Source organism: Triticum aestivum, chromosome 5B, assembly GCF_018294505.1.
Source record: "Triticum aestivum cultivar Chinese Spring chromosome 5B, IWGSC CS RefSeq v2.1, whole genome shotgun sequence".
Lineage (NCBI taxonomy): Eukaryota > Viridiplantae > Streptophyta > Magnoliopsida > Poales > Poaceae > Triticum > Triticum aestivum.
Window position 1 is genome coordinate 701,860,478 of NC_057807.1, and position 23,493 is coordinate 701,883,970.

The 23,493-nt window shown below is 43.4% G+C and overlaps 1 pseudogene; it reads left to right on the forward strand.

Annotated features, from left to right (window-relative positions):
* LOC123115339 (probable peptide/nitrate transporter At3g43790) overlaps nt 1-23,493 on the forward strand; it is a 28,827-nt pseudogene that overhangs the window by 1,585 nt on the left and 3,749 nt on the right.

Here is a 23,493-nt window from a genome sequence, read left to right on the forward strand (position 1 = left end):
AGGCCGTCGTCCGCGCGCCGGCCCGCCCGTCGATCTACGCCGACCGTCACCGCCCTGCTCCGACCGGGACTTCTGCATCACCCCGACTCGGCGGCCTCGCGCCATGCGGCGGCCAATCATATCCGCCCTGCCGCCCGCCGCCGCCGGCTTCATCTCGGACTCCGACGCCACCACGCCTCCACCGAGCGGCGTCCCTGACCTCGCGCGCGATCGGCTTGATCACCCGCTCGCCGCCGCGATCCGCCTCATCTACGCCGCGCGACCGACCTGGCCCGTCAGTTACGCGCGCCTTCGCAGGTCCCGTGAAGATCGTCTCCGAGTTCAGCGCGCCCCTCCGTCGATCGAGCAACAGGCTGCCGCTGCGTCGCCCCGTCGGGCCGCAGCGCCGCCGCCCCGTGGTTCTTCTCCCGGCTGCACCGACCCACGTCCCCGCTGCGTCGCCCCTTCGGGCCGTAGTGCCGCGGCCTGCGGTCTACCGCCGCCCCGAGGCCGTCCACTCCAGGCCGTCCCCGTGGCTGCACCGACCCTCGCGCCGCCGCTGCGTCGCCCCGTCGGGTCGTAGCGAGCGTGGCACGCGGTCCACGCCGCCGTCTCGAGGCCGTCCACGCGGTTGCACCACCCCGCGCTCCGTCGCTGTGCCGCCCCTTCGGGCTGTAGTACCACGGCCCGCGGTCCCTGCGACCGTCCTGAGGTCTTTCGTCGTCACCCCGACCTGCCCGCCGCCGCCGCGTCGCCTCTTCGGGCCGTAGCGCCGTGGTCCGCGGTCCACCGCCGTCCCCGCGCGTCGACTTCCTGTGGCATGCACCGCAGCACCTCCTTTGGCGTGGGAACGCCACCGTCCGCGCCGGTCTTCGTCACGCTGTCAGGGTTCTTCGCCTACTTCGAGCTTCACCGTCGCGCTCTTAACCTAGCTGCCACCGCCGCCGTGAGGCAGCCGCCGCCGCTCTTCTTTTGTAGCCGCCGCCGCAACCCCCGTAGCCGCCGCAGCCGCCCATCCACCTCCTTTGTCTTCGTCCAGCACCGGCCCGTCGCCAGCGTCGTCGTCATCTACCCCGACCGCTTCATCTCCTCCGACAACCGCGGGCGACATTGGCCCCGTGCCGATTGGCGCTGCAACCGTCGTCGAGTCCTTCTCTGCTGGCCTCTCCGACTTCTTCGACATGGCGTACAACTTGTGCAGGTCCCAGTCTATGCATGCCCGGTGCTGACAACACCGCCGCGTGCCTTCGTCCACGACGTGTCCCCGGGCCTGGCAAGCCTGGGGCGGCGCTTCGTCAACTTCGTCTTCGTCCGTCTACGCATGCCCTGTGCTGGCAACACCGGTGCGTGCCTTCGTCCACGATGTGTCCCCGGGCTTGGCAAACCCGCCGCGACGCGTCGTCAACATCATCTACTTCCTGGCGCACCACTACTTCGACACCACTGCGCCCATGCTAACTCGGCGCCCCCTTGCGCCCGCGGCTCCACGACGACTTCCTCGACACCGGCTACCCCGACTAGACATCGACCACGGCATTCTTCGCACGGCTACCTCGACCACGGCTCCACCACCCACGCTCTCGGCTACATCGACAAACGGCACAAAGGGCTACCGCCTGCTTGAGCAACCTCGTTGGTTTCCACTCCAGCCACGACTCCACGATGCATCAACCGTTACGACTGTGGGGGGTGTCCGTCGGCTTGCCTTCGGATTCTTCTCCAGTCTCACTGTCTGCATCGCTACCGTTGTGACTGCGGGGGGATGTTGAGTAACGTGATTGTATTAGGAAACATAGGTTAGACTAGGAAATATTCTGGCTTGCCTTGTACTCCAAGTAGATCATGTACTCCTATATATATGCCCATGAGGCTCAAGCAATACAACAACTATTCCACCAATCTCTCTCTCCCTTCTAACACTTACAGTTGGCTCGAAAAGTCACTTTAGTGCTAAAACTTGCGGCGTACATTCAATCGGTGCAACAACTTGGCCTCCTTGTGCAAATACGGTGCAAATCACAGTTGAATACGCCTCCGGGCTGACTAGGCACGCCAACATGGCATGGGCCCCACAGTCAGCGACCAGACGGGAGAGGCAGGGCGTGCGGGCTCTTTATTTGCAAAGATATGCTCGGATTTATTTTTTCAAGAGAAAGCCCCAGCAAGGCGGGTCCGCATGTCAGTACAAGGTGTGAGCAAAGAAACGAAAATATGTCCGGCTTGACATAAAACCCGGGATCCGCAGAGTGCACGCGCACGGTACTAGCCACTGCAACCCCAACAATTCTCATGCTCAGACTGGATAAGCACTCTCAATATAAGCAAGATGTGGACTGCAGTTAGCGCGGCCGGTTTTTACACGTTAATTTTTTTAAGATATTTGCAAAACGCATGTAGTAAGTAATAAAATAATGTTAAAATATTAGTGTGCTAAAAGTATTATACACAAACATTTTTTTACACTATGGCTCATATTTAAAATATACAAAATATTGAATACAAACATTTACAAAATATTTATGACCATTAACTTGTGAATAATTTTCACTTGTGACCTATACACAATTTATTTTACGTAATTTAAGTATTACCACTATTGAATATTCATATCAACATGTTATTTTCTAAATTATGAATATTAATTATTATACAAACATTTTCTCAAATGACATACTTATGGGTTATAATTTAAGAAATATTTATATTCTTATACGAGCATTTATTTGAATATATATGAACTTTTTAAATGACTCATACAAATATTTGTATATTTATTAATTTAGTTACATGTATATTTATAAAATTAATAAGTGGATATTTAATGAAAGTACATGAAAATTTTCTGAATGTTTTTACTTTTATGTTTATGTACATTATTTATAACACATGATTATAGTTTACATACATAAAGTACTTCAGCCGTTCCTATTTATAATTATTTTTAGAGATTTCAATAAGAACTATACAGATGTATATAGACATATTTTACAGTAATATACATTCACAGGTTTTGTTCCTTATGTAGTATTAATTGAAATCTCTAAAAAGACTTATATTTAGGAAAAGAGGGATTATATTGCAAAGAAAAGGAAATGAGGGATTATACTTGTTGTTTGGGGGCAACAATTGTCTTTGGCTGGAGTGGCAGGTTTGATTGCAGGTCTTTTTGTGGTCGCTAGTTGGATTCCCTCCCTATCTATCTTTTTTAACTCGTATCAAAAATCTCAATTTACATTGTTTAACGATACTAACATAAGATATTTGTATTCAGATGAGACAACAAATTCCCAAGGCTGTAGTGGCTAGTTGCCCATGCCCCGTACATTTAACGATTTTATTTCTCATATATGTAGGACGCTGAGGACCGGTATTTATTTTAACCCACACCGGGGTTTTTTTGTGGAACAAAATATTAAGAGTGTTTTCGCAAAAAAGCGGGCCACACGCCGTTGTCTCCGACTTTGAGTCCCTAACAGTGGGCCCCATGCCACTCTGTCATGCCTAGTCAGCCCCGTGGACGTATTCAACAACAATTTGCACCGTATTTGCATCCTAAGCCAAGTTATTGCACCGGTTCAATGTACACAACAAGTTTTAGCACTAAAATGACTTTTCGTGCCAAGTTCAAGCACCGATGGTGTAATTGACTCTTACTTTTTTAGCAACTTTCTTGAGGGGTTACTATAGCTCACCTAGAACTCGTGCGCGACCGATACGAAATGTAAAAAAAGAAAATCCCCAAAATATTTTTGGTTACATGCGTGCGTGCGCGCGCGCGTGTGTTTTGGCGATCCCATTTGTAAACTTGTCTGGTGAGCACAGAAAGAAGGCGTAGTAATTTTTTTTAATACCAACCCCATTTGTATACTTGCAGTTGCGACAGTTTTGAAATTTTGATTCTTCTAAAAAACTTAGAGTTGCGACCCTATTTGGAAAACTTGGTTTCTTTGTTTGGGCTTGTTGTTATTAGATTTTTGAGCTTAAAAAGAGACATACTAAAGAGACAACGGCTACATGAGTTTTTCTTTTCCTTCCTTATGTCTCACGCATAAGTTGTGTGTGATTCGATACAAAATGTAAAAGAAAATCCCCAACAAGAAGAGTTGGTTACATGTGAGTCGGTGGCTCTTTCTGGGAGCGACAATGGTCGTTCGGTGGTTCATATACCTCGATGTGATTTTTATTATGTTTGAGATGCTTTGTATTTCTGATGAATCTTTATTTTGGATCTGATCCTATTGGCAAAAACATATTATATTCATTCAAAAAAGGAAAAGGTATAGGCTGCACGGCCAAACACAAATTTAACAACAATTGAAGAAACAATCAATCTCAAAATAACTGGGCCGCACCCAACTGAAGGCCAATAACTCAGCAGAGGCTGCCCACCACAACATGTACACAGCAAAAAAAAAGATATATACAATAAACCAGACGAGATCCTGACAACTTCAGACTTCGGAATACTAAGATCAACATGGTGCCCAACATGTTATTTCATTCATGGTTTTTTCTACGGTCACACAATTCGTTTACAGAACTCTGAGTTTTTCTTGTCACAATCTGACATATTTTTGTATGTTTTATTGTTTTTTTAGTTCAGCTATATCAGATTAATTTAGTTTTTGATGCTTTCTAACTAACACCCTGGTTTGTTATCTTTCCAGCGTTACCGATCAAGTCGCTATTTCCCTATCTTTACTTCATGGTATGTAGAGATGTCACAGAAATTGAACACCTATCTATTCTGATTGTATTCATGGAAATTATTGTTTGATGAATTATTGAATAATCTATGGAGTTACCGCAACAACAAAAAAAAACTCTATGGTGATTAATTATATGTTCAACTTTGTTACATGCAACAGATTCAGGACCTTAAAGTAGCAAAGCAGGAGCAAGACATTGGGTTCTATGCTGGTTTTGTCGGTGAGCATCCCCCCCCCCCCCCCCCCCCCCTCGTCGTGTGATATTGGAAAAATTACGGGAAGAGAAGTCTACATGAAGTAGACTCTAACAGCGTTATGATGTGATGGCGGTTATTTTCTGTTAGTACCTACTCACCATACACTATGTCTCTTAAGGGGCTACTTATTTCCTTGGAAGAACAATCAGTGCTGTGCCATGGGGCATGTTTGCCGACAAATATGGGAGGAAGCCCTGCATTGTGATCAGTATCCTCTCAGTGTATGACATATTCAGTTAAATCATATGAAAAACATATTTTTTACTCCGTTCAATTAAATCAAAGCAAACCCTCTTATACATCTTCTTTTACAAGATTGTACTTAACACCCTCTTTGGCCTTAGCACGACTTACTGGATGACAATTGTTATTAGGGGGCTACCTGGGTTACTACAGATTTGCTATTTCACATCTAGATGTGAAATAGTTATCTCACATCTAAGTCCAATACCATTGATATATTTTGTCTTTAATATTCGTGCAACTTGATTGTCTTGATTTTTTTGTTGAGGGGACCTAATTGTCTTGATGCGTAGAAAAGAAAAAAACATGGTTGTCTCGCTCGCTCGCTACCCAGCGTCGCGCCGAAATCACTAATTAAAGAGTACTACTTGCGGAGATCACTCCAACTCCCCAGGTAGCGACAAGTGGCGCGTTGCATGTGCACCACTTGTCACAACCCGGGAGTTTTCCCTTTTTTCGTAGATCCGTTTATTCAAAATGTTTTATCTCTTAAACCGTGCGTCCAAATCTCGAACCGCTTTCGCCGTTGGATTCCTCGCGTCGAGATCTTCAAAACTAGATCCCATGCTGATAAGTTTTGATGAACTTTTTTTTCACGAAAAAACCGGACGAAAAAACCCGATGAAAAACCCGAACCGGGAACACGGGGGGTTTTCCCTTTCCGAAAGAGGCACGCCCGTGCCTCTGACGAAATCACAACCGTGCCTCTCGCTGAAGCAAAACCGTGCCTCTCGCAAAAAAAAAGAAAAGAAAAAAAAACGCGTTTTTTTCCCTTTCCGAAAGAGGCATGCCCGTGCCTCTCGCGGAAGCAAAATCGTGCCTCTCGCGAAAGCAAAATCGTGCCTCTCGCGTAAGAAAAAAACAAACAGAAAACACCTTTTTTCCCTTTCCGAAAGAGGCACGCCCGTGCCTCTCGCGAAAGCACAACCGTGACTCTCGCGGAAGCAAAACCGTGTCTCTCGCGAAAAAAATAGAAAACACGTTTTTTCCCTTTTCGAAAGAGGCACGCCCGTGCCTCTTGCGAAAGCACAACCGTGCCTCTCGCGAAAGCAAAACTGTGCCTCTCGCGAAAGGAAAAAAACAGAAAACACGTTTTTTTTTTCGTTTCCAAGAGGCACGGCCGTGCCTCTCGCGAAAACAAAACCGTGACTCTCGCGAAAAAATACGTTCTTTGCGAAAAAATTATTTTTTTCGAAAACAAATTTTGGTCGAAAAGCTAGGGAAGACCGGTAGAAAACCAAAACGTCAAAAAAATCCAGAAAAAACCGTTTAAAAAGTCAAAAACGCGTGCGGAAAAATAATAAAAACAAAATCCGGAGGGAGCGCCCAGAACGCGACACGTGGTGAATGACTGAGAGCGTGCCAAGTGGCGCTGATCGTTGCGAGGCTCCCGAAGGAGCGCTCGTTAATTAGTTGTTCCCGCGTCGCGCACGGCGGCCGTGTCCAGGTGCATTGGAGCGGGGTGGGCTGGTCTTTGTTTATTTTTTGCATTCTTGGGCCGGTGGCCCGTTGTTTGTCCCGTGCCTTCACGATTCCAGCCCAAGTTGAATCTACACTTCTATCTACACTACTATTAAAAGAGCCAACAAAGACAGAGGAAAACTGCTGCCCTCCCACGTTACGGAAAAAAAAGTCCATGTAGGAATAATTAAGGCTTACAATGGAAACATCACGTAATCTCCGGATGGGTTCTTCAACAGCACAGAAACAAAAAAAAATACTGAAGCGGTCCTCCAGATTGACCTACGCCCTACGCATCCGGCGAGGCACCTGGCGACGGACGCGACAACGAATACGCCATACGCAGCCGGCGAGGCACCCGGTGACGGACGCCATCACAGGTCTATGCTCTTCTGGACTTCGTGAAGCTTTTATATGCCGCCATCGTCCAGGATTGGTAACGCCGCCGCCCAGGCTGTCCTGCCTTATCGCCGTTGAGCTCATACCACGGCGTCCTCTGCAACGCTGGTGCGCCCTCATTTTCTCTATTTTCTGTCCTGCAATATATACTATAACACATCAACAGCTGCTAGTCTGGAATTTAACCACCACATGAAAGCGGTGAACTTGTTACATCCCAGATTTGTTAGAATATCTATAAATTGCAGACGAATAATGAGGCACCTATGAAAAGTAACTCATCCTCAAACTGCTGAAGATGAATTTCATAAGAAAAATAGACACAACTTCCAGAAAAAGTCAGTACTTTTAGATCTCAAAGTCCTCAGTCAGATGCCACTTCAAATACAATTGTATTATAACAATTTGTCATTCACAGGGTTGAAGAACTTCGTATGGCCCCTACCACTCCCAACGGGGCGCGCACACCGTTCCAGGATATAACCAACACCCATTCCTTGGGTACTTAACCCAATCACTCGATTTCTTATTTATTTTGCTCAGCTGCTGAACTGTGTCATGACTTGCAGACCGTAAAGAGATAAAAAGGCAGAGGGAAAGAAAGCAGTATGCACAAAATAGGGATGACATAAATAAGAGACGGCGTGAAGCCTACCAACAAAAAAAATGTTGCAGCAGACGTCAATGGCCTGGAAAACGGAACACACACACATTTGGCTGTATCACAAGGTAATGATTGTCGACTTTGGTGATGTATAGCCCAATGGTACTGCCATATAATGATCTACTCTTTGTCTATTCAGACCATAATGCGCTGGACATACGGGGGGAAGGGGGCAGTATGCACACAATACAGAGGAACTATTAAAGGGACAACCCAAATCCAGCGAGCATAATAAGCATATTGCCGTCGTTGCCGATGGCAGTAACATTGTTTCACAGCTGCAAGCTACCGGACAAACGGTAGTCACACAACTGCAGATCATAACAAGTGCAGGAGAGCCTAGACCAAATTCAATGCAGCTCAACGAGAATATTTATGACGAAAATGAGACCGATTGGTTGCACAGAAATGATGCGTACCAGATGCAGCGACATTCACGACGATTGCCATTCACCCAAATGTCAGGGGATGAGAACCCCCGACTCAGTACAATCGTGAACCTACGTAACCCAGAGGAGTCAGAACAAAACAAAGGTTAGTTCATTGAAATATTTATGCTACAATATATAATAGTTCATTCAGCTACAATAATGTCATGATGTACCAATACAATATATAATACAACAAAATGGGCCCTCTTTGTGGTGATGGTACTGAGTTGGGGGTTCTCTTTTGTTCACTCAGGTCTATTGTTGCTACAATAATTTCAGGAGTGTTTATTTCTTCTGTATTTGGGCCCTCTTTTGTTCATTCAGGTACATAGTCTATTTATGTAAGCAAACAACCTATACCGATCCAGCCAACTTACAATAGTCCAGTAATGGAAACGATCCCTGATGCGGCCCTGGCACTCACAATATAATTGGTTTATTTTTACTAACACCTGGTTCATAACTTCAATTCATCTCTGATTCTTACTCATTTTTCCCATATACAATGTTATCAGGCAACAACCACGGGGAAGATCCATATGGAATACTGGAGCCTGATGCCCACACGATTAATATTGATGGTACACATAATATCATTTTAAGTCTCCTCTCCCCCGGTTACCTTTGTTTCGTGTCCTGAGCATTATTTGAAACACCTTTTGCATTATCGACTGTGTTGGCGGCTAGACTGCTTGGCAGGTGACAACCTTGGAGATGATGACCCTGATGAGGAAGCTAGGATGTTCGCCCAACCAGGTCTATTGTTGCTATCATGATGTACCAATACAATATATAATATAACAAAATGGTTTGTGCAATAAATTTAGTTAATGCAAATGTCTACACTTTTCCAGATGTTGAATTTCAATCCTACCTTGTGGATCGGAATCATGGTGATGGAACTTGCACTAATGACACTCATGACAGAGTATACATGAACCTGCCCAAAAAGCACCATGTCCTTCGAAAAGTTAGCGACTGCTGCCACTGTGGAGCATTGCGGTTTCAATACGAGGGGCCTGCATTTTGTTGCAGAAAGGGCAAGGTGGGTGTGTTTACTCCGGAAGTTTCTGACGAGTTGAAACGGTTGTTTACAAGTCAATCGGATGAGGATGCTAAATATTTCAGAGAGAATATACGTTATTTCAACTCTCACTTCTCATTCACAACTCTTGGTGTCACTCTTGATCGACAAGTGAGCACTGCCGTAGGAACCGACGTCTACACTTTTCATGTGTGTGGCCAGTTGTACCACGCTCTTGATGATCTGATGTCCGGTGAATATGGCCCTCGACATTTGCAGCTATATATTTACGATACGGATGAAAACTTGATTCACAGGGTTAAGAGGTCTCCAGATCTTAGGCTAGATCTCATACAGAAGATTCTGACAATACTACAACATAACCCTTATGCTCAAGCTTTTAGAAGCATTGGTGCTGTTCCGAATCTGGATGAATATAGGATCTCACTGGACATAGAAATCAACCTTGATCAGCGAAGGTACAATGCGCCAACTACTTCGCAAGTAGCAGCAATATGGGTTGAAGGAAGTGACCCTCAAAATAGCTTTGATAGGAGTGTTGTCGTGTACGGCAAAGGAGATCGTCCTGTGTATATTAGAGCATACTTTGTCATATCCACTATTCTTCCCACGTGGGGAGATCGGTTGGAATCGTTGGATGCCATATATTGGGCTCCCCGATGCCACAACCCAAGGTTCAGTGCATGATTCTGCACCACAAAAGGAACCAAGCCACTGATTTTCATTCAGGTATGGTGTTCATAGCAGATTTATATACATATTGGTCAAATTAAAACTTAGACAGTCGTCCATCTTTCAGACAACAGCGTGATGGGAGAACAAGTTGGTCATACCACACAACTTGAAGAACATGCCACTGATTTACCTGCAGGTATTGCACATACTTGTTGTTTTTTATATTCTTATGATTCTATCTATCATACCAACTTTCAGACAACAACATTATGGGATAACAACTTTTTTTGTTAATCAATTTTTAGATGACAACGATGATAACCTGGAGGAGTTTGGAGACAATGAGATTAATGCCACAAAATCCAGGAAATTTGTAAGCGCGAGAGAGTACTATTGCTTCAAGCTACAGGTCCGAAAAAAGCTTTTTAACATCATCTTATTCGGGGGGCGCCTGTTCCAACAGTGGGCTGTTGACATGTACATCAAGATTGAGACAATGAGGCTTGACTGGTACTCATGGCCAGAAAATCAAAAGGTTATACGTGCTGACCTCTACCAAGTAACATGCTTCTGTTAATACCAATAAATCACATTATACATGCTGCACTCTTTCCTTCAACCTTGTACGCTACTTAGCGTCAAATATTGATTCATTATAGGGTCTTGTTGACACCGTCTATGCCGGCGAGTCACGTGGTGATCGGATTGGCAAGAGAATAGTGCTTCCACGTACATTTCCTGGTGGTGGCTGTGACATGCAGCGCAGGTTTCTGGATGCTATGGCAATAGTACAATGATGGGGTAAACCGGATTATTTTATCACCATGACATGCAATCCCTACTGGGAGGAGATAACTAAGGAATTATTGCCTGGACAACTGCCGCAAGACCGTCCAGACCTTGTGGCAAGAGTATATAGAGCTAAACATCGAAGTATGATGGACCTACTAATTAAGGGTAAGCATTTCGGAGAAGTTGCGGCTTATGTACATGTCACCGAGTTTCAGAAACGAGGTCTCCCTCATGAGCATATACTTTTAATCATGAAAGCCAAAAGCAAGTTAAGGACCCCAGATGACTATGACCGGGTCATATCTGCAGAGATACCCAACAAGAAGAAATACCCTGTTCTCCATGATCTGGTAGTCAAACACATGTTGCACGGACCATGTGGTGTGCTGAAGAAGAGTTGCCCTTGCATGATAGATGGACAATGTCGGTTTCATTACCCACGAGATTTCTGTGATGCCACATTACAAGGGAAAGATTCATATCCGATCTACAGACGAAGGTGGGTTCGAGTTAGGATCAGAGGAGCAGATTTGGACAACAGATGGGTGGTCCCTTACAACCCCTTCCTGCTAATGACATACAACTGTCACATTAATGTCAAAGCATGCTCGAGCATCAAGGCAGTCAAGTACTTATTCAAGTACATCTACAAAGGGCATGATAAGGCATCATTTGCATTCAAGCAAGATATTATCAAGGATGAGGGAATCATCAACGAAATCCGACAGTATAGGGATGCACGCTATATATCTCCTCAGGAAGCTATTTACAGGATATTTGGCTTTAAAATGTTTGGTGTCAGTCCATCTGTGTTGCAGCTCCAACTTCATCTGCCAAACATGCATACAGTTGCATTTAGGGCTTATGAAAATCTGGAAGATGTTGTTACTCGGCCATCTTCTTCCAAATCCATGCTTACCGAGTACTTTGAGATGAACCAAAAGTATCCAGAGGCACGGAAATGGCTGTACAGAGAGATCCCAGAACATTATAGGTGGATTACCGGTAATAAGAAGTGGCGACTGAGAAAAAATAATAGACCACAAATAGGAAGACTGGTGTATGCACACCCTGCTGAAGGAGAGAGGTACTACTTGCGGGTGCTCCTCAGCCATGTCCGAGGTGCCACTTCATTTGATGATTTAAAAACAGTGAATGGCAATCCATGCAGTTCCTTCAGAGAGGCATGTGAGCACTTAGGACTCATTGAGCATGATTAGACACTTGATGATTGCATGACAGAGGCAGCAACATTTCAGATGCCTTCTGCTCTTAGACGGTTGTTTGCAACTATTCTGGTATTCTGTGAGGCAAAAGAAATTCGTCAGTTGTGGGACAAACACCTAGCATCGATGTCTGAAGATTACCACCGTACTCAATCGAATGAGGCAGCACTTGAGCAGATGGTCCTTAGGGATATCAGGGATCTGATGCAGTCCATGGGAAATGATATTAAAATGTATGGGCTTCCGGATCTGGTTGGCAGAGACGGTTCTTCTGATGCCGAGTATAGGGAGGTAACAGAGGAGAGGCAAGTCAAAGCAGATCAAGAACATCTAGATCTATTCAACTGCCTGAACAATGAGCAACTGGCTGGTTTCAATGACATAATAGATCATGTGGCGAACCAAAAAAGCCAGATATTCTTTGTTGATGGTCCTGGAGGCACTGGGAAGACGTACTTGTACAAGGCATTACTTGCGAGGGTCCGTTCGATGGGCCTAATAGCGACCGCAACTGCTACATCAGGTATTGCAGCGTCGATAATGCCTGGAGGCCGAACTGCACACTCCAGGTTCAAAATTCCAATCAAGCTCACTGACAAAAGCATGTGTAGTTTCACAAAGCAGAGTGGTACGGCAAAGTTGCTTAAACAGGCAGTTGAGACGCTTGACAAATCGCTACAGGATATAATGGAATGTCCTCTACCGTTTGGTGGAAAGGTTGTCGTCTTTGGTGGGGATTTCAGGCAGGTCCTCCTCGTTGTGACCCGAGGGACAAGAGCACAGATCACGGATGCTACACTTTTGAGATCCTATTTGTGGGAGAAGATCCGCAAGATATGCCTCACGCGTAATATGCGAGCACAAGCAGACCCTTGGTTCTCCGAATACCTCCTTAGGATAGGCGATGGAATGGAAGAAACAATTGGCGACGACTATGAGCGTCTCCCTGAAGACATTGTGATTGCTTATACCGAGGATGAAGAACCTATTAACAAGCTCATCGAAGATGTCTTCCCATCCCTGCACACCAATGCTATGTCGAGAGAGTATATGAGCACACGTGCAATCCTCTCGACCAAAAACGAGCATGTGGATGACCTGAATGAGAAGATGATCTCCAGGTTTCCGGTCAAAGAAAAGGTGTACCATAGCTTTGACTCTATCGAGGATGACTTCCAGAATAATTACACGATTGATTTGCTGAACTCGCTCACACCAAGCGGGTTGCCCCCCGCATGTGTTGAGAGTAAAAATGAACTGCCCGGTCATTTTGCTACGGAACCTTGACCCTCATAATGGGCTATGTAATGGAACACGACTTATGATCAGAGCTTTCCAGGATAGTGCAATCGATGCAGAGATTGTTGGTGGTCAGCATGCTGGAAAGAGGGTGTTCATACCTAGGATCCCTATGTCACCCTCGGAGGACACCTCACTTCCCTTCAAGCTTAAGAGAAAACAGTTCCCCATCCGCCTGAGTTTTGCGATGACCATTAACAAGGCACAGGGTCAAACCATCCCAAACATTGGTATTTACCTTACAGAGCCTGTATTCTCACATGGCCAGCTATATGTTGCATTGTCAAGAGGTGTGTCAAGAGAGACAACGCGGATTTTAGCCAAGCCTAACAGGGAGGTCGATAAATCTGGGAGAAGCACCAAAAACATTGTGTACAAAGATGTTTTAGAGCGGTGAGGTTCGTGCGATCGTTCATGTTTCCTTTGTACCTTTTGCTTTTCTATAACTAATTCTGGACCTAGCACTTATCTTTTTTTTTCTTCCAGGTTTTTATCAGATCGCACTATATAATAATCATGAAAGAAGAAGGATGTCGATGTGACCTTCGACTCTGCATATCTGTGTCGTTTATTTGTGTCATTTATTTATGATCATGAAAAAAGAAGGATGTTGTTGTGACCTTTGACTCTGCATATCTGTGTGGTTTATTTCTGTGATTTATTTATTTGTAAATAAAAAAGCACAGCAGCACACCTAAAGTACTTTAACTTTATGATGGTTGGATTTACTAGCACTTATCTATTTTTTTTACTTCCAGGTTTTTATCAGACCGCACTATATAATAATCATGCCAAAAGAAGGATGTCGATTTGACCTTCGACTCTGCATATCTGTGTCGTTTATTTGTGTGGTTTATTTATTTGTAAATAAAAAGCACACCAGCACACCTGAAACATTATAACTTTATGATGGCTGGATTTACTAGCACTTGTCTTTTTTTTTACTTCCAGGTTTTTATCAGATCGCACTATATAATAATCATGAAAGAAGAAGTATGTCGATGTAATCTTCGACAGTGCATATATGTGTCGTTTATTTATTTGTAAATAAAAAGCACACTAGCACACCTGAAATATTGTAACTTTATGATGGCTGGATTTACTAGCGTCTATCTTCTCAATGCAAATTTTCCTTTTACTCATGACCGGGAATAATGAGAAAACAAAATTACGAAACTCACCTTGATGGTTACACATCAATGCCAAGAGTTTTCAGCTGTAGTACAATAATGTAACATCCTTCAATCTCAGGAATATTGGATTCTGCCGGGTTAGCAAACTCATAACTAAAAGCACTTCGCTGGCCCCTCCTATCAAGCACGGCCGCTGATGGTACAATAAACTAGCAAGAGAAAGGACACATGAATTATATTTCTTTACATAAAGGTTTAAGCTTTCCCTGTACAAAATCGTAAAGGAAGGAACACACAAAATCGAAGAAACGTTCCAATGAGGTTAACTCGATATTTCTGTATAAAATGTATTACGAAAATAACTCAATTAATTTAATGTGCTTGGGTATAAATAAAAGCAAAAACAATGTGGGGCCTGAGATAAAACAAAGGAAAGCATGGGGCCAGAGATAAATCAAAGGAAAGTGTGGGGCCTGACATAGCAATCACGATTCACTTTCCTCCTCACGCTATGGAAGTCCTTCCCGTGACTTCCGCCTTGTATATTGCCTATACCTAACGACCTCTCGATCAGGAGCCCAAAGAAGCACCGTAGGGTTTCCCTTGAACCTCCCCTGAATCCTGCTTTGTGAGCTCGCTGCCGCATCCTCACACTGCTCCACCGCAAAGGTCTCCTCCGCCGCGAGGGCCTCCACCTTGCCGCACACATCCGTCGGTGGTGACCTACCATCATCCTCCATGTCTGCGCCACAATCCCCGGTGTCCTGTAGGGATCAATCTACAATAATCATGGTAATGGTATCTCTCTGCAATTTTATCCTATTCATGCTTTCGCATCTGCGAAACAACAAAGTCACCAGAGGGGATCCAACTAAGTAAAACAACATGATCTGTGTGACCCTACAAAATTACCAACATGCTCTGTGCGACTTAGGAAATTCTTATTATTACAACATCCAGATGATTAGTCACGCAAGTGAATCTCAAAAGGTTGACTGGATAATTGAACAAAGAAATAGATCATTATAATTTAGGTGGAAACAATATTCTGGTAGCACTATGTTAAGTAAACGTGTACATATATCTGCATCCAGTTGTGATGTACAAAACATAGGGTCTAATGGTAAGAGAAGATCAGAAACTGTGGTTTCCACACACAAATAGGAGTGCTTATTTACCACATGAGCTCTGCCATCAATTGATTCGCCGATTCAGCCCAAGTAACGATTGAACATAAAACAATGGCAAAATTATGTCAGATGGATATCTATTCCAGAACAGAATTAAACTTGCCTGACCATGAGGTGCCACTCATATCGGGACTACACTAACCCTCTGAATATGACACAACTTTAGTTCGGTAAACAATGCCATTGTGTAATCAAAACATCCACAGATCCATAGAATTTGTAGGTGCGTGATATATATGTATTTAACAGAATATCATACCACCACCAGCATATGATTTATATATGCTTGGGTTTTCAGGAACTCATCGACAAGGGAGCCAAGGACGAGCATACACAAAATATTCAGATTGAAGGCATGATAATCAAAGATGAGGATATGAACACCGAGTCAACAAAGGCAATAGAAGAACAAACCATCAAGGATGATACAGAAAATATGGAGATTGATGAGGTGATACTTTAAGTCGACAAAGGCGGTTTTTATTTTCACATGTCATTATTATTTTTATTCTGGTGGGACAAAACAATATGTAATTTGTAGTATAATAATATCATGCCTACAATTCTTTACTCGCCTTAATAATACTTTCTGTTTTATAAGTACTGGATAATATTGTATTATTGTGAGTTTCAGATAGTAACCGAGGTAGAATCAAATGGAATAGACAAGAAAGATGGAGAAGAGAAAAAAATAGCACACAAGCTACTGATTGCGAAGTGACAAAGGCATGCTTTCTTTTCGACTATCCCAAATAGTTCTAATTCTAATTATTTTATATCCTCCATACAAATTATTCTTTGTAATGTTCCTCTCAGGAATTAACCTTCAAGGAAACAAGTGAACAAATGCAGCCAACTCAAAACGATGAATTAGCACAAAGATTCAACACCGAAGGGGGAGAAACTATAGGGGACAAGCTGGCAGAATCAAATGGAATAGCCGACAAAGATGAAGTGCAGAAAAAGAAGAGCTCGCAGTTCACTAAATCCGAGGTGACACAGGCATATATAGTTTTTCAACTATGTCCCAAATAGTTCTAATTCTAACTATATTATATCTTGTAATGTTGCTCTTAGGAATTAACCTTCAATGAAACAAGTGAACAAATGCAGCCAGCTCAGGATGAGGAATTAGCACAAACATTCGGTACCGAAGGGCCAGAAACTATAGGGGAGACGATGCCAGAATCGCATGGAATAGCTAACAAAGAAGAAGTGGAGAAAAAGCATAGCATGCAGTCCACTGATTCCGAAGTCTCCAAAGTGACAAAGGCATCAGATGATGAAGAATTAGCACACACATCCGGCACGAAAGGGGCACAAACAGGGAAGCATATCCCTATCCGAGTGCATAACAAACCTAAGAAGGCACAAGACTACGTGGTGGCTCCAGAAGGCATGAACAAATCCTTCTATGCCCTGCTTTTTCTTCACTAATTTCATCATTATTAATAATTCTTCTTGCTTACATCATGATAGATTACGCCTGCACCGACGATGATTGGTCGGTGATTGAAAATATCATGTCTGAACCAAGCGATAAAAGAAATTTAGTGAGCATCAACGAGTCATTTCTTAAAAAAAACAGTTACTACGTCTTTTAACCGCCGAAGAATTTGTTGGCGACGAAGTAAGTATATGTAGCTTTATGACAAGACGATGCTATTTTAACATATGTTCCTATATCTCTTATAACCAAGGTGTGCACTTGATATAGTAGATCATAGACGCATACATACATTGCATAAGTGCTAAAGAGCATCTACAGATGAGGTCAGGTGGAAGTGTTTTCTTAGAGAATGCATGCATCTCTAAGATGATAAAGGAATTTAGCTCTATACGTGATGACGTACCAAGATGGGTATTAAAGAGAGCTACGACTTATTTAGAACATGATATGGTGAGTCTCAGTTCCGTATATATTACTATGATGAATTCAATCGAGGACAGATGTTTGTATAGATGAGACCTAAACTAACAAATCTCTTTTCTCAGATATTTATTCCAGTAAACATTGAACACTTTCATTGGTACCTAGCAGTTATAAATACCAGGGTGAAACGTATCCAGGTGCTCGACTCGCTAGGCCCAGGAATGCCCCGCAAAGACCTTAACGCTATGGTTAGTTATTAGTCCCACTGCACCATCTTTTGATAAGACAATTTCTGTCATTCTTTGCTTCTGATGCTAATACTTGGTCATTTATTCATGTAATAGCTGGAAGGACTGAAAATATGTTCCAATATGCATCGCTTCAAATGGAACTAAAATTGGATAAGTGGAAAGACATAAACATCACAGCATGGCCAAGGGACGAGTGTCTTAAGATCAAACTGCAGACAAATGGGTATACCTCTTTCGATTGAAACTTGTTGATCTCATCCCCTTTAGGCAGCTCCTTGTTCTCCTTCAGGATATCTAGGGAACGAACATTGCACACAGTGAGGCTTTTGCACCAATTTGACGGGGAGAAGAAGGCGGTGGGGTCAGAGAGACTAACCTGGACCCGAACGAGCGAGGAGAAGTGTAGGGAGGGTCCTGAGCAGCAGCACAGCATGCGGAGGTCTTCATGATCATCTTGATCACGATGGAGGTCGCGAGCAGCAACTGCTCCTGCTCCTGACCGAATCAAACAGGGAAAATTAGATGGGATCGGAGAGTAGAGCATCCGGATCGAGGGGAGAAGAAGACTTGAAACCGGACCTTGATAGCGTCCCGACCAAGGGGGCAGGGAAATTCGTGCCATGCGGGAGAGGTTGGAGGCTCCTGGCGGCTACATCGAGCGCATCAGGACGATGGAGGGCCAAGGCATCGCCGGCGACCATGCCGACCTCGAGCGCCCTGCCGTCCGCAGGAGGAGGGAGGGGCGGGGCGGGCGCATCAGGGCCTACCCGTCCGCCGGTGCTGGTGACGAGGGGGGCGGCCACAAGAGAGCGCACACAATGGATGGCCCCATCATCGCCAGGAGGAGTGAGGGGCGGGGCGGGGCAGAGCAGGGCCTACCCTACCGCCGGTGCTGGTGACGAGGGGGGCGGCCACCAGAGAGCGCATGCGGTGGATGGCCCCGTCGTCGCCAGGAGGAGTGAGGGGCGGGGTGGGGCAGAGAAGGGCCTACCCTACCTCCGCTGTTGGTGACGAGGGGGCGGCCACCAGAGAGTGCACGCAGTGGATGGCCCTGGTGCCGCCAGGAGGAGTGAGGGGCAGCGTAGAGCAGATCGCCGGGCCGCCGGCTGTGGATGGGGATTTCGTGGCCAGGAATGAGGGAAGAATGGGGAGGAAAGGAGAAGTGAGGGGGCGGTGGGAGTTTGACTGAGCTTTGAGTGAGTGCGGATTATCCAAACAAAATTATACTGTATTAGATAAAAAACAGATCATTTGATGAGTTTGTGAAAATTTTGTTTTCATCACCGCATTATATTTCATAGGGCATGTCCGGTTCACTAAGTTTGTGAAAATTTTGTTTTCATCACGACTTGTTTCAGTCATGATCATTTGATGATTCTAAAAGTTGTTTTATACAAATATCTATAAATTTGATAAAAATGATTGAGCATATTTAAGGTTTATATTTGTAATCATGCAGGTCATCTTGTGGTCTGTGGATGGTAAATTTTATGGAGTACTTCACAGGAGATATTGTGTCTGATATTCCTACACAGGTATTTTTTTACTGTGTATCATTATATTTATTCTATGTTGTATCACTATTTAACTCTTATTACTGTTTTAGTAGGAACATATGACAGATTTTAGAACAAAACTAGCTGTCATTTTAGTGGACTCATAATTGAATGATGATAATATAAGAAAGCGAGACATGGAAGAGGACGAAAACAACACTGATCCCACAGAATGTGTGATTCTGGATAGACCCCCTGAGAATTTCAAAACATCAAATACATCAACAGAAGTTGAGCTCATCTCGCGGTCATTTATTCTTTCACCGTCTGTCAGCCCAAGAAACGATGATTTAATAGATGAACTTTGCTTGTTCATCGGTATGGTTGATGATGTTGCTCTACTAGAGTAAGCCATATTTTTTGTTTCATTTTGTATTCCAACAAATTACTTTGATGTCATTATAATTTACAGAATTTTGATTTTACATGAGCGAATGGGTGAAAAGCTCTGATCCGTACCCTATTAGCTTAAATTAGAGACAAATTTGAAACATCTTAAGTAATGATGAATACATGGATATTCATTGCTTTAATATGGCTGTGCAAATACTAGCGCGCCACGAAGTCCAGCTTCTCAGAGACATTCCATCTTACTATATGGATCTGAACTTTTGTGTAAGTTACTATAATCACGTACTACATTTTTTTTTCTCATTGCACTAATATTTTCTCATTCTTACTTTAGTCCATGTTCCACTATGCACAAGACTCAAGTCACCGTGAACATATGGAAATTGCTACATTCAAACGGTTGTTTCATAGCTGGCCTGACAGTAATGATTATCATATCTCTCAATGTGATACGGTAAGATTTTTTTTCATTTGTAACAGTGCTTTACTTGGTCTTAATTAATATTCTATGCATTTCTAAACTATTTCATCATTGCAGATTTTATTGCCTTGGTATATGTTTGGGTTATTTCTATTATTTGTCTTGGATCAAAATAGAAAAGTTGTCTCAATTTTCGATCCGATACCAATACCTACTTTCGGGAAGAATGTACTTAAAACCGTGGTCGACAATCTAAACCTTGCGCTTGAAGTTGCAAACCCTGGATTCAAGGATGATATCTCTAAATGGGAATGCATTGTTCCTGTTGCTCCAACATACTCACACTGGTATGAATCTTTTAAACGCATTACAATATTAATTGATTCATTTAACGTACATTATGTGTTTATTTCATACATGCAGTGCATTGTCTGGTTATTTGGTTTTTAATTACATGCACTCATTGTGCGATGGAAAGCTACATTTTCCCGTACCTCAGGTGACTATTTACACCATGCTTATTTGTATACACATTGCACATGCAACTTGTTATAACAATGTTGTATAATGCCAATGTAGGATGGTTTTCAACCGAGGAAGCAATTTTTGGTGCATATTTTAAAGTACGAAGACAATGAAGCTCAAAACAATATCCCATACATTGAACGAAGCATCATTGATCGCATTTATAGATGGACCTTCATTGCTTCAAAAGATGGACCTTCAAGACACGCTTAGTTGCGATTTTTAGAATATATTCTTGTAGCAATTATAACACAATTATTATGTGACAGTGAATTTTATGCGAAGACATGTTTATGATACGTGCCTTGGATCACAAATATGTCGCACTTTTTGAAAATGCAATTTGAGTGACAAGATAACATTTTGTAGCGATCTGTATTTTTTGTAAAAAAACATTTTAGTATTATATCATGTGAACATGTTTTGTTTGAGACGTGCGTTGCACGTGCATGCTTACTAGTGAGCTAAAAGTGGAGTGTTAGTTGATTTACTCTCGTTTCCTTCATCCACTCTCATACCCTTTCTTTTCTCTTTTCTTTTTTTTAAATTCATTAAGTTTTTTTGTCGATGTCAGTTAACTGTCTACCATCAAATAGGGGTCCATCTTTTTTCTCGCCTGAGTTGTAAATTCATCGTCAACTCGCAACTAGGACCCGATTGTTTTGTCCTAGTCGCAATCCCACCCTCAACTCGTAACTATGTCCTGTCATTCTTTTGTCCCAGTTGCAAGTCTATCCTCGACTAGCAACTGAGGGCTAACTTGTTTTGTCCCAGATGCAAGTTCACAATTGACTCGCAACTAGAGCCCGATCTTTTTTAGTCCCGATTGCAAGTCCACCCTCGACTCGCAAATGGGGCTTGACCTTTTGTGTTCCAGATGCAAGTGCACCATCAACTCGCAAGTGAGGTCTAACTTTTATGTCCTAGTTGTTAGTCCAACCTTGACTCACAACTCGGATAAACCTTTTTTGTCCCAGTTGCAAGTCCATCTTTGACTCGCAACTGGGGCCCGATCCTTTTTTGTCTCACTTGCAAATCCATCCTTGACTCACAACTGGGGTCCAACATTCTTTTGTCTCATTTGCAAGTCCACCCTTGACTCGCAACTGGGGCCGATCCTTTTTTTGTCTCGGTTGCAAATCCATCCTCGACTTGCAACTGGTGTCCAACATTTGTTTGTCTCAATTGCAGGTCCACCCTTGACTCGCAACTGGCCCGATCTTTTTTTTGTCTCAGTTGCAGTTCCATGCTCGACTCGCAATTGGGGTCCAACATTTTTTTGTCTCAGCTGCAAATCCACCCTTGACTCGTAACTGGGGCCCGATCCTTATTTGTCTCAGTTGCAAATCCATCCTTGACTCGCAACAGGGTTCCAACATTTTTTTGTCTCAGTTGCAAGTCCACCCTTGACTCGCAACTGGGCCCGAACTTTTTTGGCTCAGTTGCAATTCCATGGTCGACTTGCAATTGGGGCCTACTTTTTTTTGTCATCGTTGCAAGTTCACCCTCGACTCGCAACTGAGGCCCAACTTATTTTTTCTAGTTGCAAGTCCACACCCTACTCGCAAATGGGCGGCTTTTTTTGTCATGGTTGCAATCCCACCCTCGACCCGCAACTGGGGCCTGACCTATTTGCCGTTGTAAGTCAATCCTTAACTCGCAACTGGAGGGCCGACCTTTTTTGCCCAAGTTGCAAGTCCACCTTCAGATCGCAACAGGGGTCCGACCTTTTTGTCCCAGTTGCAAGTCCACCCCCGACTTGCAACTGGGGTCTGGCCTTTTTGTCCTAGTTGTAATCTCACTGTCGACTCACAACTGGGCCCCAACATTGTTTTTGTCCTAGTTGCAAGTCCACCCTCAACTCGCAACTGGGTCGTGATCTTTTTTATCGCAGTTGCAAGTCCACTCTCGACTCGCAACTGGGCCCCGGCCTTTTTTTCAACGAGTTGCAAGTTCACCCTTGACTCACTACTGTAGCCCAACATTTTTTTGTCCCAGTTGTGTGTCCACCCGCGACTCGGAACTGGAGTCTGATCTTCTGTTAGTCCTAATTGCTAGTCCACCCTTGACTCGCAACTTCATTCTACGCTGCTAGAATAGAATCAAAAACATAAGAAGAGTAATGAGGGGAGAATGTGTAAATTTCAAAATGAATGTTGTAGTATTTTTTGTAGTGTGCTGAATATTAATTCAAAATACATTTGTCATAGAATTATACATTTGCACATAATGTTGTAGAATGTTATAGTATGTTGGAAACTGAATAAAGAAATACTAGGTAGAATTTTGCCCCACTAGGTTGTTGTAGTATGCAGGGAGAATGTGAAAACGTGCGTTGATTTTTTTCTTTTTCCACCAAAAGTAGAGATACATCAAATGTATTTTGAGATTCAGATGTAATGGTTATAGAGTTATAAATGGTTATTAATATTAGAAGAGTGTTTTGACATTCAGATATAAATTTGATAGTACAGCTACCTCACTTCATCTGCTAGATTGCTGTATATATCTGCCTTTTTTTATTAGAGAGAATGACAGATATCTATACATGGCTTTTTTTATGTTTTTTATACAGCTCATTTTGGTTCTAACATTTGTTCATTTTACATAGAGCAATAGTACCTTTTTGTGTGTGTTTTCCTTTTTGTCGTCGTTGTACGAAAACACACTCCATTCGCAGGTTCTATCAGGGTTAAAAATGGATATCAATTACAGTGATTCGGACAACGACAACAATTTCAGAGATAGGGAGGACTTTCATCAAGATTTTGAGTTCCAAGGAAGGCATGTAAATGTTGACTTAACTGAAACAGAAGCGTCTGATCATTTGCTGTTTGACGGAATGAAAATATTGGTAACACATTTTCCCATTTTTATTGTTTGTGCTTTCCCCTTTTTCTTGTACTTTTTCTCTCACGGCTTTTTTTAGGCCCCTGATTCGTCCCAATATTAAATAAGAGCAATTTGTTTCTCTTTTTTTTACCATAGATTTTTTTTTGAGAATATTTTACCA